The sequence below is a fragment of the Phyllostomus hastatus genome, unplaced genomic scaffold, assembly GCF_019186645.2.
Source record: "Phyllostomus hastatus isolate PE091 unplaced genomic scaffold, TTU_PhHast_1.1 phas_contig_80, whole genome shotgun sequence".
Classification (NCBI taxonomy): Eukaryota; Metazoa; Chordata; class Mammalia; order Chiroptera; family Phyllostomidae; genus Phyllostomus; species Phyllostomus hastatus.
In genome coordinates this window covers 45886573-45895627 of record NW_025333960.1, presented here as the reverse complement: position 1 = coordinate 45895627, position 9055 = coordinate 45886573, and the positions used below count along the sequence as shown (strand labels likewise).

Genomic DNA, 9055 nt, shown 5'->3' with positions numbered 1-9055 from the left:
TCAGACTTGAGTTCAATTGTAGGACAACCGGCTGGTGTCCTGGAATTGCTTGCTTGTCGTCGGATGTGTGGGAAAACCAGCCTGCCCCGCATGGGAATTTGGGTATCGAGCCCCGTAGTATGTCTTAGCACAGGTGGTGAACACAAGGCCCACGGGCCGAATCCCACCCTCCACCTTGTTTTATCCGGCCCAGCACCTTGTTTCTACCCGGCGGCAGCACTGAGCTCCTTGCTCCTAGTTAAGGAGTAGTTGTGCTTATACAGTCCTAAAACTTCATTTGGCCCTTTGAAGGCAACCATGAAGTTGATGTGGCCCCCGGTGAACATGAGTTTGACACCCCTGCCTTAGAGTCTTTGTTTAAAACAGCCACGTGACTTGAATGTCATTTAACCATAGTATACATGTGCCTTGACTCCCAATTGGATTAGGAGCTTTTGAAGGAAGTGGCTTGTCTTACCTACAGGAAAGCTCCGGAAACGGACATTTTTGATACTCCATTGCCAGTCATCGAACTTCATCTGTAGTGTGCCAGCACATTCGAAAAACGTCTGATAAAGATGCAAGCTTCATGCTGTTTCCAGTGACTTCGGCTCAGTAAAAATAAGCCTAGAGGGGAAAAGAAACGTTTCCCTCCCCCCCTAAAACTTCGTGCAGGGAGAAAGCAAAGCTTCCCAAATTTCCTGGAAACAGAGTTGGATTAGGAATGTGAGGAGCCAAAGGTGGCAGTGAAAAAGAACGGGGCAATTGGGAAGTGCAGAGAGGTCACGGTCATCGGGCTTGGAGGGAGGGCGGTGGAGGTGCAGACCTAAGCCTGCCTCTGGACCCGCGGGCTGAGTGGGAGCACCCAGAGGCGGGGTCAGTTCCATGTGAGATGATGACTGCATCTCCCCATCTTCCTCCCCCACTTCTCTCTTCACCGGCACCAGTCTCCTGAACTCTAAGGCAATGGGCAGTGGGCAGCGGGCCAGGCTAGTCCCCTGAACCTGTCCCCAAGCCCCCTTCTCTGTGACCTCCCAGTGAGCTAAGGCAGCCCAGCCCAGGCTCTCCTGTTGCTTCTTGTGCGCTAAGCCCTTCTTTGCTTTGCTGTCCCCAGCTTTAATAAACTACCCTCATAATCAAGAAATAATAATAACGGTCACCCACCCAATGGGGGGTAGCAGATTCACGAGTGAAGGGAATTCTCCTGGGTGCAAGTCTGCCTTCCGGTTCTCCTTCTACCTGCTTCCCCTCCTTGGAGACTTTCGATCTGAACCTCCTGCCCACCCAGGGCCATTTCAGCCACTTCCTGGGAGGAAGCTGGTCTGCTGACACGTGTTCACCCTACTGGTGATGGTGATTTCATATGCACCTTAGCACAGGTCAGGAACATTTTCAGAGAACCCCTTTGAAATGAGGGCTCCAGGGAGCCTCTTCGCCCTGCTGGCATGCGTGTGGACTGGGGTGGCCTCACTGGTCAGCCATCTGTCCCTGCTTGGTCAGGCTAACCATGCACCTACCTGAGAGCCAGTAATTCTGTTCCCGGTATTCACCCCACAGTCAGTCATGTGGAAAACAGTACCAGAATCAGCTGTGTTTCGGGCACTCCCCACTGGAAACCCACTTTTGCCTGACCCCGTATTTAACCCTAAAGAATGCGCTGTGAGTGGCGGGGGTTCAGACCAGTCAGCATTGTGGCGTCACCCACCCCTCTGTGTGCATGAGACTTTCCACGGCAGGAGGGACAAGGTTATTTTTGGCCTCTCAGACTTGTGGTTAGAAAGGAGCTGTCCCAGGAGCAAATGTCTAGTGTGGCTTCACCCTGAGTGCTGAGTGTCTAGATTTGTTCTGAGAAATGTACCTCCTTCTCTGCAGAGGGACCAGCCGCCCTTTGGGCTCAGTGGGCCGTGAACTGTTCCTCCTCAGCTCATGGACGACAAGGGCCTGGGGCCTCTTGCACTGTGCTCTGCCCAGTGGGTGGAGGTAGACCCCCCCAACTCAGCAGTGCCACAGGGCCCCCACTTGTGACTTCCTGTCCCTTCTGCTGGACCTGCCATAGAGGAAGTTGAGACCCAGGCAGAAGGTGGGAGGGTTGTAGATGGTTCTCCTGAACATCCAGTAAGAACGGTGAAAATGAAAGTATTCATGATGATGATGATGATTTTGAGGATCATTTAAAACTCAAATGAGGTTACTCAAAACTAATTCTGTTAGAAGATATACCTGTAGCCACAGGTTCCTACCAACACCAGTACTATTTTTGAGGTTTTAATTTTGTAACTCTTAGCATCCTTTAAAAATTTAATATTGTGGGCACTTTGAGAACAACAGCTCACAGTAAAATCTTACTTGCCCTTCTTGATGCTTCTTTGTGTTCTGGGAAGTCCCAAATCACTGGGTGGCAGCTCCATGGAGTTCCATGCCCATGCCCGGGGTGGAGTTAAAACTGTGGGCCAGTGTGGCGCTGGGGGCCTGGCCCGCCTTGCAGATTGCTGTGCATAGGGGCATTGGGGGCGTGCACAGCCAGGAGGAGGACACAGCGCTGGGAGGCACTGGGAAGCGCTGGGAGGCACTGGGAGGCTCTGGGGAGGAGCACTACTTCCACAATGCTGACTTGGAGCTGGATGAGGTGGAGGGCTTCCCTGGGGAGATGAGGCAGACTCTGGCCTGCAGAGTCCACGTGTTGTGACTGAAGACTAAAACAAATGCACAGACTATGGCAGCCCTGTGGAGAAAAAAGGAAGGTATGGTCCTCTCTCAAAATGAGAGTCCTGTGGCCGCTTCTCTCAAGGGGAGAGCGCGCCGACCCTTGCCTGGACAGGCTTTTATTGTTTTTCTCAGGTCTTACATCAAAGAAGGATTTGTTATCTATTACATAGAATATTGTTGTCTACATTTTAGGTACAATTGAGGAAATGAAAATAACAAATGCAAAAGGGAAAGGCGATGAGCTGATTAGCTCTGTCCTTGGGAAAATTTACACAGGCTTTGGAAATTACCTTGAAGATAGGCAATAAACATCTACTGTTTCAGACCAGGGTGAGGGAGTTTTAGCAAGAGCAAGCCATAACAATCTGTATGCATTTTCTGGGCCTGGTTCCCACAGGAAAACCCGGTTTGAGGGTCTGGCTCCTGCCTACCACATCGCTTCTGCAGGTTTTCCATACAGAACTGAGCCACATTTACCAGACTGAAACAAAATGGTTCCCTACAGAGCTCATGACTAACAAGTTTGATACAGTTGTGGATGACAGGAATCTTCCCCAGGTGAGCCAGCAGCTGAAGACCTGTTCCACCACTTCCCGAGGGCTGATGGGGCCACTCTGAAGAAAGTGCAGGGTGAGAGTCACTGCACTGATGACAGCCAGGGAGACAGGTGAGGATGATGAAGACAGTGTGGAGGACATAGAGGTCACAGCTGCGAATGATGGGGCAGCTACCGAGGGGGTCTGCCCCCAGCCTGAACCCTCTGGCCCAGACTCCAGACTCTTAAGGAAGAGGATATGGTGGAGGATGGCTGGACCATTGCCTGGACAAAGAAACAAGTGGGCACTGGAAATGGTTTGGACACTTATTTGCTAGTTGTTTTGAGATGTTTTTGGAGGCTTGTGGACCTTTGGACTGGCTATCCCATCTCCACCCTCCCCCTACTCCCCTGTCTAGCTTCCCCTAGGGAAAGAAGAGCCCCTAGGGTCCTTGGTCTTGGGGTGGTGGGACCTGGTTCACCACCCTCCCTTGAGCCGTAAGTTACGATCTGAATGGTGAATGATGAGGCCTGGCTTCCTAGCACAGTGGCATGGGTGCAGTCAGTGGGAAGAGAGAAGAATGAGTGGGCGTGGCCGTGGCTGAAGAAGCAGAATGCTGTTGGACTGGGGGCCGGTAGATTTATGAAGGGAGAGGACCAGCAGCACCGTTACTTTTGCTAGGTCAGGAATAGCGAGATGGACATGCAGCTGGAAGAGAGATTCATTGGTGACATGAATGAAAGTAGCTGTGGTACCTCCCCCTCTTTCTTGCTGCCTGTACACACCTGCACCCACCCCCCCGCCCCGCCACGCCTGCCCCTGACACCACACAGCAGCAGCAGCTCTATACCCCTGTCCAGAAATTGGAACCTCCCAGGAACACTCCCTTCCGGCAGCCCAGCCCCCAGCCCGGGGTTCCTGTAGGAAGTCTAAGACCTTGCCAAGGTGATGAGCCTGGGGAACCTGTGTTTTGTTTTTTGTTTCTTCCAACCTCTTTCCAAACCCTTCAACCATTTCTATCTAGTCCATGGATGAAGCTTAAGACCTGGGTAAATAATACCTTAATGTTTAGTCTGTTGCGTGACCTGTTATAAGTAGCCTTGGAGTCTTCCTTCTGGGAGCTGAGGCTCAGAGCTCAGTGAGGGAGCCAGTCTGGGCCCACCCTTGCAGTCCGGCCCTTCAGACAAGCGAACAGGCAAATGGAGCCCCGCAGCACTCTGAGTGTCCATAAGCCTGAAATCAACTATATTTTTCTTTAAAAAACCACAACAAAAAGCAATCCAGCTCTGAGCATTCCACTCACAGCTGTAAGCCTATTTTGTGGAGGTGTTGGAACACTTTACTGTTACTCCTAATCTTTACTGCTGCTTAGTAATTACAACTTCCTGTTGAGAGAACATAGGGGTAGGTACCCCGGTCTGCATTCCCACCAACAGTGCACTAGGGTTCCCTTTTTTCCACATCCTCACCATCACTTCTTGCTTGTTGATTTATTAACGATGGCCATTCTGATAGGTGTGAGGCGATACATCATTGTGGTTTTAATTTGCATCTCTCTGATGGCTAGTGGTGGTGAACATTTTTTCATATGTTTATGGGCCCTCAGTATATTCTCCTTGGAGAAGTGTCTATTCAAGTTCTTTGCCCACTTTTTAATTGGATTGTTTGACTTCCTGGTGTTGAATTGTGTAAGTTCTTTACATATTTTGGAGATTAAGCCTTTGTCTAATGTATCATTAGCAAATATGTTCTCCCAAAATATGTTCTCCTATACAGTGTGTTCCCTTTTTATTTTGATGACAGTTTCTTTTTTAAATTATTATTTTTTAGAGAGAGGGGAAGGAAAAAAAAGACAGGGAGAGAAACATCAATGTGTTGTTGCCTCTCACGTGCTCCCCACACTGGGGACCTGGCCCACAGCCCAGTCGTGTGCCCTGACTGGGAATTGAACCAGCAACCTTTTGGTTCTCAGGCTGGCACTCAATCCACTGAGCCATACCAGCCAGGGCTGTGATTGTTTTCTTAGTCTCTCTTTCTGATAGTTCATTATTGATGTATAAAGATGCCACCAATTTCTGAATATTGGCTTTGTATCCCACTAATTTGCCTAATTCGTTTATTAGGTCAAATAGTTTTTTTGGTGGAGCCTATAAGTCTCCATGTACAATATCATGTTGTCTGTGAACAATGACAGTTTTACTTCCTCCTTTCCAATTTGGATGCCTTTTATTTTTCTTGTCTGAGTGCTATGGCTAGGACTTCCAGTACTATGTTGACTAGAAGTGGTAAAAGCAGACATTCTTGTCTTGTTCCTGATCTCAGTGGGAAAGCTTTTAGTTTTTGCCCATTCTGTATGATGTCAGCATTAGGTTTTTCATATATAGCCTTATTATGTTGAGGAATGCTTCCTCTATTCCCACTTTGCCAAGTGTTTTTATCATAAATTGGTGTTGGATTTTATCAAATGCTTTTTCTGCATTTATTGATATGATCATGTGATTTTTGTCTTTCATTTTGTTTGTGTGAGATATTACATTTATTGATTTGCAAATATTGTACCATCTTTGCATTCCTGGAATAGATTCCATTTGATTGTGAATGAGGAGGTATGATTTTTTTTCATGTATTTCTGGATCCAGTTTGCTAATATTTTGCTGAGGGTTTTAGTATCTATGTTCATCAGGGATATTGGCCTGTAATTTTCTTTCTCTGTTGTGTCTTTACCTGGTTTTAAAATTTGGACAATATTGGCCTCATAAAAAGAGTTTGGAAGTCTTCCCTCTTCTTGAATTTTTTGGAATAGTTTGAGAGGGACTTAGTTTTTCTTTGAATGATTGGTGAAATCCATCTTGAAGCTATCTAGTACAGGACTTTTGTTTGCTGGGAGGTTTTTGATTACTGCTTCAATTTCAGTAGTTGTTATGGGCATATTAAGGTTTTCTGCTGGTGATGGGTAAGGTTAAAAGTATTTATGATAAGGGGTGGGAACCCCCCCCCCATTCTCACCCTCCCCTGCAACCACAGGGTATAAGAATCCAGGGAAACCTTGAGCCTTCACCATCAGGGAATGATGCACAGGAGGTCTGATTTCAAAAAGATCCTGTCTTCCATTCTCCGTTAGGAGGTGGCCTGTTGTCTAAGGCTGCCTGAGGGCTAACAGAAGCTTGCTTCTGGAATGCCGCTGGGTCTATCTGCAGTGCAGTTAGTGCTCCCCTACAGGACAGAGACCTCAGATTGCACTGAGCTTATACAGCACACAGTATGCACAGTGTTATGCCTGATCTGGGAAACAGAACTTTTAAATTTGGCTTCACTTCCTTTAAAATTGGGCAAACAGCCCTGGCTGATATGGTTCAGTGGATTGAGCACCAGCCTGTGCACTGAAAGGTCACCAGTTCTATTCCCAGTCATGGTACATGCTGGGGTGGTGGGCCAGGTCCTGGTTGGGGGTGTGTGAGAGGCAACCAACTGATGCTTCTCTCTCACATCAATGTTTCTCTCTCTCTCTCTCTTTCTCCCTCCCTTCCCCTCTCTCTGAAAATAAATAAGTAAAATCTTTAAAAACTAAATAAAATTTGGCAGACAGTTTTGGGGAAGTAGGTAACTGTTACCCACTTCAAAGCCTCTGGGTGCCTGTTGTTAACTACTGTAAAGAACTGAAATGTTGTGGGTGTCCTCAGACTTGGTTCATGATCATTTTTATGAATAATCTTTTCATGGTAGACCAAGCAAGTGTATTTATCTACCAGTAACAGCTGTATATCAAAGCTAATGGCTGAGTAAGGCCGTATGACTCGGTATTCAAGTGCCATGACATGGTTCCCTCCTTTCCCTGGGGAATCCATGTGTAATAATCACTTGCATGTACTTTTAGGTGGGCTGTACAGTGGATGGTTCTGGGCTCCAATCCTCACTCCATTACTGTGTTACCTAAGGCAGGTGACTTAACCTCTCTGAGCCTTAAATTAAACATTGTTTTAATTAAATCTATTGGGTAACATTAACAACATGGTATCCGTCCCATGTGTATAACTTTATAATATGACATTTGTATACTCTACTGTGTGTTCACCACCCCAAGTCTAGTCTCTTTTTGTCACTATGTATTTAACCACCTTCACCCTCTTTGCCTTCCCTCGCCCATCCCCTTCCTGTCTGGCAGCCATCATTCTCAGACTTCCTTTTCACAACAGTAGCTATCTTTAACAGCACCACTGTAAAGCCTGCTTTTTCTCCATCTCCCCCCACAGCCTCAGCCTTTACCTGTGCCAACTCTTCCAAATGCCTTCATTATATAGCTCGGTGTTTTACAAGTCTAGCTGGACACTAGACTCTCTAGAAGAGCTTTAAAGTATAGAAATCCTAGCAGATTACAAAAATGGCTGCAATATCTCACTGTGGCAATGTGATTGTGCAGCATTTCCCATTAAAAGGCGGAGTCTCTTTCCACTCCTGCGTCTGTGAATGTGGGCTGGACCTATTACGGTTTTCTTTGGTCAATAGGATACAGCTGAAGCGACTCCCCAGTTCCATGCTTAGGCTTCAAGGGCTGTCCAAACAAAAGCCAGTCCCAAGGCATGTGGCGGGGAGCTGACTCCAGATGTACCAGTGAGCCCAGCCCAGACCAGGAGGACCAGGTGAGACCAGTCCAAATTGACAACCAACAGGATTGTGAGCTATAACAAGGTTGTTTCTTTTAAGCTACTACGTTTTAGAGAGGTGTTACACAGCACAAGCTAACTAATACATAAATCTGATAGGTTTGGATAGGACCTGAGTGTATAATTGGAATTGAAAACCACTGTCTAGATAAATGCACCTAGGGCTGGGTCGTAGGTGGGACTTTCACTTAGACCAAAGTTTACTTAATGGAAGTAAAGCCCTGGCTGGTGTGGCTTAGTGGATTGAACACCGGCCTGTGAATGGAAGGTTGTGGGTTCAATTCCTGATCAGGGCATATGCCTAGGTTGCAGGTCAGGTCCTCAGTTGGGGGCGTGCAAGAGGCAACCAATCAGTGTTTCTCTTGTACATTGATGTTTCATTTCCCTCTCTTTCTCTCTGCCCTCTCTCTAAAAATAAATAAATGAAATCTTTAAAAAGAAAAAAAAAGTACTTTTTTAAAAAAAGAGAGAGAAAACAATAAGCCAAGAAGTGACCTATACTAAACATTAAAATATCTTTAAAATCTTTTGACAAAAGACAGAAGGGACTTTGGATATAATCTTTAGATATAAGCTATTGCAACCTAACCTTATTGGAGAAACTGAAGCCCAAAGAACTCAATGACCTGCTTGAAGCCATGTAACTAATTCGTGGCAGAGCCTAGAATCCAAATGAGGTCTCCTGGTGCCAAATTTGTTTGTTTTCTTGATTCTTCTATATGGTGACAATAATGTGGTCCTTTTTTTTGACTTACCACACATGGGCTCCTGTGAAATCTGTACAAGGATAATGTTAGGGTAATTTGTCTCTAAAGTTTTAATGGGTTAAGAATAAGGCAGTCTTACAGAGACAACCCTAACAGTTTCTGATTGCTAACACGAATGACAGATTTGTTCATTATAAAGTGTGCCTTGTATCCTGGCAGGGGTAAGAAGTTGCCATCCTACTAAGCAGAGCAACTTTGCTGTTCTTTATAAAACCACAGTGGGTCACAACAGTGGGGAAAGACACTTAGTCCTTTCCATGAAAAGAGAAAAAAGCCATCTGAGCCATGGTCAATGAATGAAAGCAGTTTATTTGACATTAATTGCAGAATTTACAGCACTACCATTTAATGATAGGAATAAAAATAGAAAGAATCCAGTGTAAGCAATGTTGCAGACAAAACATCA

The 9055-nt window shown here is 46.3% G+C and overlaps 1 pseudogene; it reads left to right on the top strand.

The window, feature by feature from the left end:
- The first annotated feature begins 2401 nt into the window (after positions 1–2401).
- LOC123825982 lies at positions 2402–3667 on the top strand (annotated as a pseudogene).
- The last annotated feature ends 5388 nt before the right edge of the window (positions 3668–9055 follow it).